This window comes from Lissotriton helveticus, chromosome 1_1 (assembly GCF_964261635.1).
Source record: "Lissotriton helveticus chromosome 1_1, aLisHel1.1, whole genome shotgun sequence".
Lineage (NCBI taxonomy): Eukaryota > Metazoa > Chordata > Amphibia > Caudata > Salamandridae > Lissotriton > Lissotriton helveticus.
The window spans coordinates 108,528,329-108,541,954 of record NC_136057.1 but is presented as its reverse complement, the minus strand read 5'-3'; the positions used below and the strand labels follow the sequence as shown (position 1 = coordinate 108,541,954).

Sequence of the window (13,626 nt, the reverse complement as noted above, 5' to 3'; positions counted from 1 at the left end):
CGCCATCCTAAGCTCCACTCTCGACTCCATTCAAAACTGGATGTCAACTCATCAACTGATTCTGAATCCCTCCAAAACTGAATTCCTCCTCCTCTCCTCCTCACTCTCTCCTCCCCCGGTTCAATCATGGATGGATCAGCTGAATCTACTCAACACTAAACCCATCATTGTCGATAGCGCAAAATCCCTTGGTGTCATACTCGACAAAAAACTCAAACTAATCTCCCACATCAATTCCATTGCAAAGTCTGCTCGATACCAACTGCGCCTTCTTTGGGGAATTTGTCGCTTCTTCCCGGAGCAGGACCTTAAAACCCTGGTGCAATCGCTGGTCCTCTCCAGAATGGACTACTGCAATTCTCTTCTTACTGGCCTCCCCAAATCCCACTTGTCCCCCCTTAAATCTGTTCTCCATTCAGCAGCTCGTTTCATTTATGGGGCCAAAAGAAGCGACCACATCACACCGTTGTTATCCACCCTTCGCTGGCTTCCCTTCGAGGCTAGAGCTATCTACAAGACTGCCTGCATTACCCACAAAGCCTTGCACTCCTCCTCTCCTCGCTACCTGGCGAATAAACTGAAACTCTCTGGAGGCTCCAGACCATCACGAAATGCAGAAAATCTCCTGCTTGAACCTCCCACACCCAAGAAGGAAAGAACGATGGCCCAATCCTTTTCAGGCAGCGCAGTTCCGGACCACCGCCTCCTCCCAGGCCTTCAAAAGGGGCCTCAAAGTTCTCCTCCTCCAGAGACACCTCCAAAAGTAATTCACGCCCACGCTAATATCTGAAGGAAGACCTCCCATCACTGAAACTCTATTCTCCATGACTATGGAAGTGCCTTCCCAGTGTGTTCGTGTGGTTGGAGTGTTTGCCATGTATTGCAGTATTATCCTTGTACCTGTGTCTGGTACTCTTTTGTTACATGCACACGTCACTTATCTCTTGTAACGCACTGTTTGCTCCTCTCACATTTTGTTTGCTTTAGATACTTGCACAAGTGCCACCATTGCCTACGTAACGTGTGTTCTTGTGCTTGAGTGTCCTCCATTATTGCAGAATTATACCTCTATTTGTACTTTGTACACTTTTGTAACCTGCACACACGTCACTTTTTCCTCCTGTAATGCACTGTTTGCTACCTCTTGTATTTTGTTTGCTCACAATTGTCACTTTTGCCTCATGTAATGTAATTTCTGCTTTGTAATTTGTTCACCTGTAATATTCTCATGTATCAGTTCTGTTCCTATTGTGAAGCGCTCTGAAGCCTTCAAGTAAAGTCCGCGCGAGAGAAAAACGCAGAAAATAAATAAATACAGTGTGTGTGGCTGTGCTCAGTCTGCTGTGAATGGGGAGAGGCGGGGCCGTCTCTCTTGGGGGGGGGGGGGGGGAATAGCACTCCCCGCTCTGTGATTGGCCGTTTCAGTGTCCACACCTGTCCGGGCCCCTCAAGGGCTGACAGCAGAGCCCCTCCTCCTCCTCCTCCCCTCAGCCCTCCTGTCCTGGGTGAGCAGCCTTGCGACCCCCCCCCCCCCCCTTCACTCCGGCCTCCGCCGCCCTGGTGTCCAGAGGCCCTGCACTCTAGCGCCTTGAAGCAGCTTCTATTCGCAGACCCGGATCTACTGAGAGGACCCCCGGGAGAGGGGGCGCTGGCCGTCCGGCACTGGTGAGTGACCACAAACCCCCGTCCCCTCCACTCCAGCTCGGGCGCTCTGCACACTAGCGCCTTGAATGAGCTTGTATTTACTGACCCGCATCTACTGAGGGGCAAGAGAGAGGACCCCCGGGAGAGGGGGCACTGACCGAGGAGGTCTCAGGTGACTGAGATCCTCCCCACCCCCTCCCCCACCTCCTTCACTCCGGTCTCACCGCCGTGTGTCCAGGCGCTCCGCACTCTAGCGCCGTGAAGCTGCCGCTAACCTGGCACAGAGGGCGCTCCCAAGAGCCGGGAGAGGGGGCACGGACCGAGGAGGGCTCGGGTGAGTCACTGACCCCCCCTCTTGTGCAGCGCTCTCTGCCATGCCTCAACCTCGAGGCGCAAGCTCCTCTCTAGGGCGGCCACGTGTCTCACTGATAAACTCAGACGGGGTGGGGGCGCATAGCGCCAAGACTGACAGCAGCAGCCGCAGCGCCTGCTGATGGGGGGGGGGGGCCTTGAGTCGGTGGTTGCAGTGTGGGGGTGGCGGGGGGAGCTGTTGTGTAGGGCATATTGCGGTTGTTTCTGTCGCACGTGCATTGGGGGGGGGGGGGGTCTGTCATTTTGTGGGTTTGCGGATCGGCTGCGGGGGTTGGTGGTTTGGGTCGCCCACCCTCCTCTAGCAGGTGGTCCGTGGGTTGGGTGTCGGGGGGGGGGGGGGGGGGCTCTGCAGCTGGTGCCAGGCTCGTTAAGACTGTCTGCGGTTTCATCTGGCCATTAGATTCGCAGTGCCCGGGGGTCGGTTGCCTGGTATGTGGAGTGTGCGGGGGAGACTGCGGGGGTCGGTGGTATGGGGCGCCCGCCCTCCTCTAGCAGGTGTTCCGTGGGTTGGGTGTGGGTGTGGGGGGGCGGGGGGGGGGGGCAGAGAGGCTCTGCACCCGGTGCCATTCTCATTAAGGCTGTCCCGGGGGTCGGTTGCCTGGCCTGTGGAGTGTGCGGGGGAGATTCATCCGAGCCCATGTGGAGCCCCTCGGAGCTCTCAGTCTTAGGGGCCTCCACCCACCCCTCACACCCCACAGGGTAGGTGTTGGTGGTCGCCAGCCCCCCGCCCCGTCCCTCCTGCTCTGAAGCCCGCTCGGTCCGGGCCCTCCTGGGCCTAATATTCTGAGGGCCTGGAGCTGAGGATACACCAAGGTGTGACCCCTGACACCAGGACGGTTCTGCCAGCCCTCACACCCCACACACCCCTCCCACCCCTCACACCCCCTACAGTCCAGCGCCCTGGGGAGGTGGTGGTCGCCAGCCCCCCGCCCGTCCATCCTGCCCTGAAGCCCGCTCGGTCCGGGCCCTCCTGGGCCTAATATTCTGAGGGCCTGGACCTGAGGATAAACCACTGTGGGACCCCCTGACACCTCTCGCCCTTCCGTGATTGTGAGTGGTAAGTGCACCTGCTGGGGAGGGGGGTGCTGCGGCAAAGGGGGGAGAGGGGGGGGAGGGGGTGGGGTATTGCAGCTCCAGTGGGACGGAGACCCCGCGATGGCGACTTGAAGGGAGCGACTCACAGGGGCAGGATCGCGGTCACTGAGCTCTAACAAAGGGGTTTGTGGTGTCGTCGTGCCTTGCGACGCCGTGCCCTCGGCCCCTTGTGGCTGCAGGCAGCCTTGACACAGAATCTCCAGCCTGCTGTTGCCAGCTTGCTCCAGCGGCGAGAAGGGGTGCAGCAATGAGTCCTTCGGTGGGCGCAGCTGCTGCTTCTGGGCCTCGGTGAGTCCTTCCGTGGGCGCAGCTGCTGCTTCTGGGCCTCGGTGAGTCCTTCGGTGGGCGCAGCTGCTGCTTCTGGGCCTCGGTGAGTCCTTCGGTGGGCGCAGCTGCTGCTTCTGGGCCTCGGTGAGTCCTTCCGTGGGCGCAGCTGCTGCTTCTGGGCCTCGGTGAGTCCTTCGGTGGGCGCAGCTGGTGCTTTTGGGCCTCGGTGAGTCCTTCGGTGGCTGCAGCTGGTGCTTTTGGGCCTCGGTGAGTCCTTCGTTGGGCGCAGCAGGTGCTTTTGGGCCTCGGTGAGTCCTTCGTTGGGCGCAGCAGGTGCTTTTGGGGCTCGGTGAGTCCTTCGGTGGGCGCAGCAGGTGCTTTTGGGGCTCGGTGAGTCCTTCGGTGGGCGCAGCTGGTGCTTTTGGGCCTCGGTGAGTCCTTCGGTGGGCGCAGCTGGTGCTTTTGGGCCTCGGTGAGTCCTTTGGGGCGCAGCTGCTGCTTTTGGGCCTCGGTGAGTCCTTTGGGGCGCAGCTGCGGTGAGTCCTTCGGTGGGCGCAGCTGGTGCTTCTGGGCCTCGGTGAGTCCTTCGGTGGGCGCAGCGGGTGCTTCTGGGCCTCGGTGAGCCCTCTCAGGGTCTCTGTCTCCCTCCTGCCCCCTCCCCTCTCTCTCTCTCTCTCTCCCTCCCTCTCCCCTTCTATCTCTCCCTCCCTCTTTCTCTCCTCTATCTCTCTCTCTCTCTCTCTCTTTCTCTCCCCATCTCTCTCTCTCTCTCCCACCCTCCCTCTTTCTCCCCCATCTCTCTCCCTCTCTCGCCCCCTCTATCTATCCCTCTTTCACTTCTCGCTCCCTCTCTCTCTCTCTCTCCCTCTCTCAGGTTCTCTGTCTGTATCCTGCCCTGTCTCTCACTACTCTCTTTATCTCTCAGGGCTCTTTCTTTCTCTTGCTCACTGAATTATTCTCTTCTTGCAGCCGGCTCCATCTCATGTTCTGGTTGTGTGTAAAGCACATATGTGCCTCGAGGGCGGCACCGCAGCGCTATAGTGCAGGACTGTCCAGACAGGACCCAGGCCTTCATTCGGGTGGTGAATGCTGCGACGAGTCGGTTGGAGTTTGCTTGTTCCCTTGTCCTCTGGCGGCTGATGCTGGTCCCGGCAGCTTCTTTCAATCAATCGATTTGTAGATTCATAGAGCGCTTCTTGTCACCCGTGAGGGTATCCAGGTGCTTCTTTCCCTTGTCCTCTGGTGGCTGATGCTGGTCCCGGCAGCTTCTTTCAATCAATCTGTAGATTTGTGGATTCATAGAGCGCTTCTTGTCACTCGTGAGGGTATCCAGGTGCTTCTTTCCCTTGTCCTCTGCCTCTCTTCCTCCTTGGATCGCGGCAGTCACTGCAGGTTCTCTGCATCCTTCCTTTATTACAATCGTAAAGTGCACATCTCACACCTGTGTCAATGCATCTGACGCGTGCACCGAGAGCCTGAGTGACGTCTCACTTCTGAAATGTTTTCTGTGATATTTATTTCATTATATGGCTCCGTTGTTGGGTGGCTACTGCTCTTCATCTTCGCTCATCTTCCTCTTGCTGCAGTGTGTGCGTTATGATGGAAACATTTGCTTTTGTGGGTCCCCCCCCTCTTAGCTCGACTCCTCCTCACTCTGCCCCCTCCCACTGACTCCCAAAGGCACTCTCTTGCATTTCAGTTCATTTATCCACATATTCATAATACAATGTCACCGCATAATTATAGGTAACTCAGGAATGGTGCAATGTGAAAGCCGTTAATCTTCTGCTCTTTATATTCTTTTATACAACACTGTTCTGGTTTCATTTCATATTTCCTTTTACCAAGAATGTGTTTCCCGGCTTTTTATTGATGTTTCCGTTCCGTCCTTGTGTCTTTGAACAGCAGTGCATATGAGTGCTTGTTTGTGCCTATGAGTGCTTGTTTGTGCCTATGAGTGCTTGTTTGTGCCTATGAGTGCTTGTTTGTGCCTGTTGGAAATGGGATCCCTGGCTGGCCAGGGCTTTCGCCAAAGTCAGTCAGAGACCACCACTCCCAAGTCAGGGCAAGGGAGTTACACACCAAGATAACCCCTGCTCACCCTCTAGGTAACGTGGCACGAGCAGCAAGGCTAAACTTGGAGGCGATGTAAGTTAAGTACTTGCGCACGCACCCCAGCAACAACACCCAGGACCCACCACAAAGGAAACTCCACACAAGGTTATATAAAAATAGCCTTTGTATTACACCAAAACACATTAGATAAAACACACACTTTACAATGTGCCAGAGGCACGGGCAGAATTTACAGGGGATATGTACAAGACAGGGCCACCTGGACCACTGTCAGGAATCAGAAGTAACACTTTCAGAAATAGCACTTTGAATGTAAAATTACTTTAGCACAAAATATCACACAACCAGTAATCACTGGTAACCAGGACCTCACTAGCACCACCTGTACTAGGGATAAAACAACCACCTACACATCACAATACCTGTAGGGGTGTAAGAACATAACACATGATGCAATGCATAACATTCATTCAGAGGTGTAAGGAGGGAAAACACATGATGCATCAACAATACATTCAGAGGTGTAAAAACAATATCAATTGCGCCAAACTCACAAGTCACCACCTGTGACTGTCCCTAGGACAACTGGCCTTGTTGGGGCTAGGACGCCCTGTGTCCAGTGTCCAGGGGCCTACGTAGCAGTTGCCCACAAAGTGCTGGGCAACTGGCGCAACAATGTTTGAGCCTGCCAGGGCTCAAGAACAACAATGGGGCCAATGTGGAAACCTCGCTGGGCTCTCAAAACACTGGTGGGGCGAACACGATGTGGGAGCCTCACAGGCTCTGCAGAAACAAAATGTCCCCCTGAGCCTCTCTGGGCTCTTCAACACAACTTTGGCGCCTGGAGCCTCTCTCCGGGCCCTAAGAAATGACTGTGGCCCTCCAGAGCCTCACTGGGCTCTAAGAACAACTGTGGCAGGGGCGGCCCTCTGGGGAGCCTCGCAGCGCTCCAAACCAACAATGCCCACACGAGCCTCTCTGGGCCCGTCACTAGCGTTGGAGTCCCTCCCGGGGGACTCGAAATGGCATTTGGGCCCCTGAGCCTCTCAGGGCTCACCAACAATTCCTCGCAGGAAGGGAGAAGGGGGCCCAGGTCACGGGGGCGGCACCGAAAGCGTGCCCGACACACCCCCCAACCGCCTCACTCAGAGCCCCACTCACCGGTCTGGCAGGCGGCTGCTTCACGAGAGCTCCCGCTCCTCGGGGCTCGCAGCAGACTTCTCCCCTCTCTCTCTCCTGGGCTGGCGGAAGGTCCAGGGCTCTCCCTACACTTGGGAGCCCCGGGCAGGACGCTGTGGCTGCTCCCGGCTTCTCTCTACTCACCGGAGCGCGGGGTGGCCTCCCGTCCGCTTCCGGTTGCTTCTCTGTCCTGCCCCCGGCCTGCCTGACTTCCGGGTCGCGGCTGTGGGGGCGGGACTTCGGTCGGGCCGCGCTCGGATTGGCCGGCCGGCAGGAGCACTTCCGGGTCGTTGCGGGCAGCGCGGCGGCCCGTCTCCGGCACTTCTAGGCGGGGGCTCAATAAACCGAGGGCTCCCTCGAGTTTAAAAACAGCAGCAAATCACCGGGGCAATGCCGGGTGGGCACCGGCTTTCTTAAATAAATACTCCAATCGAGGTGGGCACTCGATCTGGCAGGCAAAGCGCTCCCAAGCGCTAAAGGTAATTAACACAGCGCTCCCAGCGCTATATGGGAAAATAAAGCGCTTCCAGCGCTGGCAGACAAAATAAAGTGCTTCCAGGCACTTCAGGGGAAACACAAGTCCAGCAAAAGTACCTCAGAGCAGGCAGGGGGCAAGGCTGGGCCCAGAGCCAGCACACTGGGTCTCCAGGCAGGGAGACAGTCCAAGTGGCGGTCCTCTGGCCCAGCAGCAACAGCCCCCTCAGGATCCTGGAAAAGAACAACTTCTGTGGGGACACAGCCCCATTTTTATACAGTACATTCCTTTGTCTGAAGGTGCAGGGTGGGGGCAGAACCAGTCGCAGCTGGTTCTTGAGTACTCTGTTTACCTCAACCACCCTCTCTATTCACTGGCAGGGCTTGGGTCATTAGACGCACCACAGGGGGGCGGAGCCAGCATTGTGTGGGGAAAACCCAGCCCATCCAGGACACAGGTACACTCCTCCCACACATCACTCATGCTAATCTCACACTCACCACCGGGCAGACCCATCCAGACTTCCTGGAGCCTGGCATGCCAGCCAGCTCCAGCCAATCACACGCCAGCACCCTCACAGCACACGTACAGCCATGTCTAGGAATGACACTTCCCCACTAGACACATACAAGCCGCACATACCGTTGCGCAGCATTCACTCCCACGAGTTCACACATACTAAACTCGAGCCTGTACACCCCACGCATCAGGAACTACCAGGGACACATACATTCCCCATGCATTCCTATGGGCGGACAGGCCTAGCTCAGCACATGCACTCAAAGTGCGCGCGCACTTTCCACTGGGACACAGTGAAAGTGCGCAGAACCCAAAAATCACCATTGCCAGGTCACCATTTAAAGCAAAAAGTCTAGGGGTGAACCTGCCCTAAGGGCCAAAGTCCAACACAACCCCCTTCCAGCCAAAACGCAGGGTAGACCAATCACCACCGTGATGGACTTCCCTGCTTGGGGCGATAGAACACGGACGCGGGCCCGCAACTGCAGGGATACCCTCCTGTTCTACGCCACGGTGAACCCATGGGATTCCTTCTCAACACACTGTCTGGACCAACTGGGCTACCCCACTGGTACTCCCAAGTTGTCCGCGGCCAGGACCAGGCCCTGGGCCCCCCAGGTGCCACTGGTCCTTGCCAATTCGCAGAGCGGGGGGTAGTAACCCCTGGCACATAGCGGCCATTTTCCACTCTTCCTGTCTGCAAGACAGGACTAGACTGCCACTGGTTCTCCAGCCTAGGGTCTACACCCTCAGGTGGACCAGGAGTCTCAGGGAAGGCTCTCCTCCCCCTACCTCTTCTTCTAGGGTTCCTCCTCCCTCTGCGAGGGGTACCCTTACAACGCCACTCCAACCCAGGGTTTAACCCCTCAGGTTGCACCAGGGTCAGAGGTGGGCTCTCCCACCCTCTGCACCCCCTTCCAGAGGTCTGCCCTCTCCCACCTGGAGAAGTTCCTCTGGAAGAAGAACCGGTCAGGACACTGGTTACAGTCATCCTACCCTTCAGGTCAGGCTGATCCTGAACCTGGCCTTCCAACCTCTGGTTTAAAACCTTCGGTGGAACAATTGCCTGGCACTCCAGGACTTCTGGGGACTTACACTCCATCCCCCTGAGGCTAACAAATGAGACATATGTTGTGTGACTGTCTGTCTGGCGCAGATCTCCCGTCCCCTGTCCACCTGACAGTGCGTGACGATCCCCCAGACCAGAAGTGGCGCCACCCGGGTCCCCCCAAGAAGATCTAGCCCAACTGGCTAGTCCCTGGTCCACTGGTGCATCCACTGGGAAACTCATCCCCCAATCACTCCTCACGCTGGACTCCTGTACCCTCCCTACCGGAGCGGTACTGCCAGCCTCTAAAACCACAGGAGCTCTGTTTACAGACGCTCCAGGTCCTCTACTCACTAGGAGATCCTCCTCAAATGGACTAACAGGACAGCCTAGGTCCCCAACCTGGTGTTCCCTACAGAAACCATCCAAGTCCTGAGGCAGGGCTTCGGGTGTCTGGGGAACCTCGGTCTCCCCCTCACTCCTGCTCCACTGAGCCAGGCAGTGAGCCCCTACACCCTCCTCGCTATCCTGGGACCTAGCTGGGCTACACTGAGCCTCTTCCACCACGCTGGGCTGGAAGATACCTGAACCACTACTTTTGGAGTCACTCCCTAATGACTCTAGAGAACCTTTATCACTCTCCCAACGCTCTGCTTCCTCAGCAAGCGCCCAAGGACTAAGGGATTTAGACTTCAACAGGTGCTGGCGCAACTCTGGACAAACAACACTGAGCAACTGCTCCTTGAGAAACATATTCAGTACTCCGTCTCTCTCATCATCCAAGCTAGCCGCCAGCCAATCCCACATTGCATCAGAACAGTCATCCACAAAAAAAACCCACTTCTGTTGAGGCGGTTTCCTACTGCCCCTGAACTTCAACCTTAACTCCTCCTCTTGGGAACAAGGGACCATACGTTGGGCACGGGGTGGGGGACTTCCTGCACTGAAGCCTAAATAGCTGCCACCACTGGACTCAGCCCTCCCTGGGGAATCCAGAAAATTAAAACTGCGCGCAGGGGATAGTCTATCCTCCAGAGCTACTTTGCCTCTGGTGGAGGCCCTCTCAGCCTCCTCTATCCTTTCCTGCGCTAAGACCCTCTCGGTCTCTAGCTGTTGCTTCCTAAGCTCCAGCTGCGCCATAGCCTGGGCATGCTCCAACCTGAGCTTTTCTAAAGCCAGCTGGTGCTCCCTTTCTCTCCTCCTATCTTCCAGCTCCTCTGGGGAAAGGGATGAGGCTCTGCCTCCTACGCTGGAACCAGCAAGGGACTCCCTATCTATGGGGTCCTCACTATCTGCTGGCGTCCCTGTGCTGTCATCTTCTTCCTCCTCTTCTGAATCTTCAGGGCTCCCCACAGACCCACCACCCTCCTGGTGTGGGGCCCAGACCCTTTCCTCACTGCGCTCACGATCCCATTGACCCTCTTGCCATCTGACCAGGCGGTCCCTAAGGTCGTACCAGTTTGACTCACCCCTCCCTATGTCTCTCTCGTCACAGAACCTTACCAGCTCCCACGTACTGTAGGTATCTAGATCACTAAAATCAAAGACAAGCTCCATCTTGGCAGGACGTTCTAGAGACAAGATCACACAGGGAACCGAGGGGTCTGAGCTAACACAGGAGTATACAATTCACAAGGTCTCAGCAAGCTCTCTACCCTAGAGAACTCCTATTCACTTGCCTAGTGCCACACACCATTCATCCACACCCAACCCTCCCCTCGGACTGGTAAGGCAGTTTCTACCACCCCTGATTCCTCAACCTGACCACAAGTGACACAGGTACCGACTCTGGGCGCAGGGCGGGGGACAAATGTACTGACACAATTGCACAATGATACCTTCAGGAGAAGAAAATATGAAACTTCAAAAAAAATACAATCCCCTAAAATGTGGTCATCTAAAATGCAGAGTTTTGTGGTGCAGCCAGCTGCTACTAAGGTACAAGGCAAACACAAATCCTTATCCTCACCGCTTGCCGCCAATGTTGGAAATGGGATCCCTGGCTGGCCAGGGCTTTCGCCAAAGTCAGTCAGAGACCACCACTCCCAAGTCAGGGCAAGGGAGTTACACGCCAAGATAACCCCTGCTCACCCTCTAGGTAACGTGGCGCGAGCAGCAAGGCTAAACTTGGAGGCGATGTAAGTTAAGTATTTGCACACGCACCCCAGCAACAACACCCAGGACCCACCACAAAGGAAACTCCACACAAGGTTATATAAAAATAGCCTTTGTATTACACCAAAACACATTAGATAAAACACACACTTTACAATGTGCCAGAGGCACGGGCAGAATTTACAGGGGATATGTACAAGACAGGGCCACCTGGACCACTGTCAGGAATCAGAAGTAACACTTTCAGAAATAGCACTTTGAATGTAAAATTACTTTAGCACAAAATATCACACAACCAGTAATCACTGGTAACCAGGACCTCACTAGCACCACCTGTACTAGGGAGAAAACAACCACCTACACATCACAATACCTGTAGGGGTGTAAGAACATAACACATGATGCAATGCATAACATTCATTCAGAGGTGTAAGGAGGGAAAACACATGATGCATCAACAATACATTCAGAGGTGTAAAAACAATATCAATTGCGCCAAACTCACAAGTCACCACCTATGACTGTCCCTAGGCCAACTGGCCTTGTTGGGGCTAGGACGCCCTGTGTCCAGTGTCCAGGGGCCTACGTAGCAGTTGCCCACAAAGTGCTGGGCAACTGGCGCAACAATGTTTGAGCCTGCCAGGGCTCAAGAACAACGATGGGGCCAATGTGGGAACCTCGCTGGGCTCTCAAAACACTGGTGGGGCGAACACGATGTGGGAGCCTCAGAGGCTCTGCAGAAACAAAATGTCCCCCTGAGCCTCTCTGGGCTCTTCAACACAACTTTGGCGCCTGGAGCCTCTCTCCGGGCCCTAAGAAATGACTGTGGCCCTCCAGAGCCTCACTGGGCTCTAAGAACAACTGTGGCAGGGGCGGCCCTCTGGGGAGCCTCGCAGCGCTCCAAACCAACAATGCCCACACGAGCCTCTCTGGGCCCGGCACTAGCGTTGGAGTCCCTCCCGGGGGACTCAAAATGGCATTTGGGCCCCTGAGCCTCTCGGGGCTCACCAACAATTCCTCGCGGGAAGGGAGAAGGGGGCCCAGGTCACGGGGGCGGCACCGAAAGCGTGCCCGACACACCCCCCAACCGCCTCACTCAGAGTCCCACTCACCGGTCTGGCAGGCGGCTGCTTCACGAGAGCTCCCGCTCCTCGGGGCTCGCAGCAGACTTCTCCCCTCTCTCTCTCCTGGGCTGGCGGAAGGTCCGGGGCTCTCCCTACACTTGGGAGCCCCGGGCAGGACGCTGTGGCTGCTCCCGGCTTCTCTCTACTCACCGGAGCGCGGGGTGGCCTCCCGTCCGCTTCCGGTTGCTTCTCTGTCCTGCCCCCGGCCTGCCTGACTTCCGGGTCGCGGCTGTGGGGGCGGGACTTCTGTCGGGCCGCGCTCAGATTGGCCGGCCGGCAGGAGCACTTCCGGGTCGTTGCGGGCAGCGCGGCGGCCCGTCTCCGGCACTTCTAGGCGGGGGCTCAATAAACCGAGGGCTCCCTCGAGTTTAAAAACAGCAGCAAATCACCGGGGCAATGCCGGGTGGGCACCGGCTTTCTTAAATAAATACTCCAATCGAGGTGGGCACTCGATCTGGCAGGCAAAGCGCTCCCAAGCGCTAAAGGTAATTAACACAGCGCTCCCAGCGCTATATGGGAAAATAAAGCGCTTCCAGCGCTGGCAGACAAAATAAAGCGCTTCCAGGCGCTTCAGGGGAAACACAAGTCCAGCAAAAGTACCTCAGAGCAGGCAGGGGGCAAGGCTGGGCCCAGAGCCAGCACACTGGGTCTCCAGGCAGGGAGACAGTCCAAGTGGCGGTCCTCTGGCCCAGCAGCAGCAGCAACAGCCCCCTCAGGATCCTGGAAAAGAACAAATTCTGTGGGGACACAGCCCCATTTTTATACAGTACATTCCTTTGTCTGAAGGTGCAGGGTGGGGGCAGAACCAGTCGCAGCTGGTTCTTGAGTACTCTGTTTACCTCAACCACCCTCTCTATTCACTGGCAGGGCTTGGGTCATTAGACGCACCACAGGGGGGCGGAGCCAGCATTGTGTGGGGAAAACCCAGCCCATCCAGGACACAGGTACACTCCTCCCACACAACACTCATGCTAATCTCACACTCACCACCGGGCAGACCCATCCAGACTTCCTGGAGCCTGGCATGCCAGCCAGCTCCAGCCAATCACACGCCAGCACCCTCACAGCACACGTACAGCCATGTCTAGGAATGACACTTCCCCACTAGACACATACAAGCCGCACATACCGTTGCACAGCATTCACTCCCATGAGTTCACACATACCAAACTCGAGCCTGTACACCCCACGCATCAGGAACTATCAGGGACACAAACATTCCCCATGCATTCCTATGGGCGGGCAGGCCTAGCTCAGCACATGCACTCAAAGTGCGCGCGCACTTTCCACTGGGACACAGTGAAAGTGCGCAGAACCCAAAAATCACCATTGCCAGGTCACCATTTAAAGCAAAAAGTCTAGGGGTGAACCTGCCCTAAGGGCCAAAGTCCAACAGTGCCTATGAGTGCTTGTTTGTGCCTATGAGTGCTTGTTTGTGCCTATGAGTGCTTGTTTGTGCCTGTGAGTGCTTGTTTGTGCGTATGAGTGTTTGTTTGTGCCTATGAGTGTTTGTTTGTGCCTATGAGTGCTTGTTTGTGCCTATGAGTGCTTGTTTGTGCCTGTGAGTGCTTGTTTGTGCCTGTGAGTGCTTGTTTGTGCCTGTGAGTGCTTGTTTGTGCGTATGAGTGCTTGTTTGTGCGTATGAGTGCTTGTATGTGCCTATGAGTGCTTGTTTGTGCGTATGAGTGCTTGTTTGTGCCTGTGAGTGTTTG

The 13,626-nt window shown here is 56.2% G+C and overlaps 1 protein-coding gene across 4 annotated transcripts in view; it reads left to right on the top strand.

The window, feature by feature from the left end:
• Positions 1 to 1,557: 1,557 nt before the first annotated feature.
• The window catches only part of LOC144761258 (uncharacterized), a 221,637-nt gene continuing 209,568 nt past the window's right edge, over positions 1,558 to 13,626 (top strand). For all 4 annotated transcript variants that reach the window (XM_078646741.1, XM_078646778.1, XM_078646836.1 and 1 more), the window contains exon 1: positions 1,558 to 1,665. The gene's annotated coding sequence lies outside the window, so the exon portion shown is untranslated. The remainder of the gene's footprint in view (positions 1,666 to 13,626) is intronic.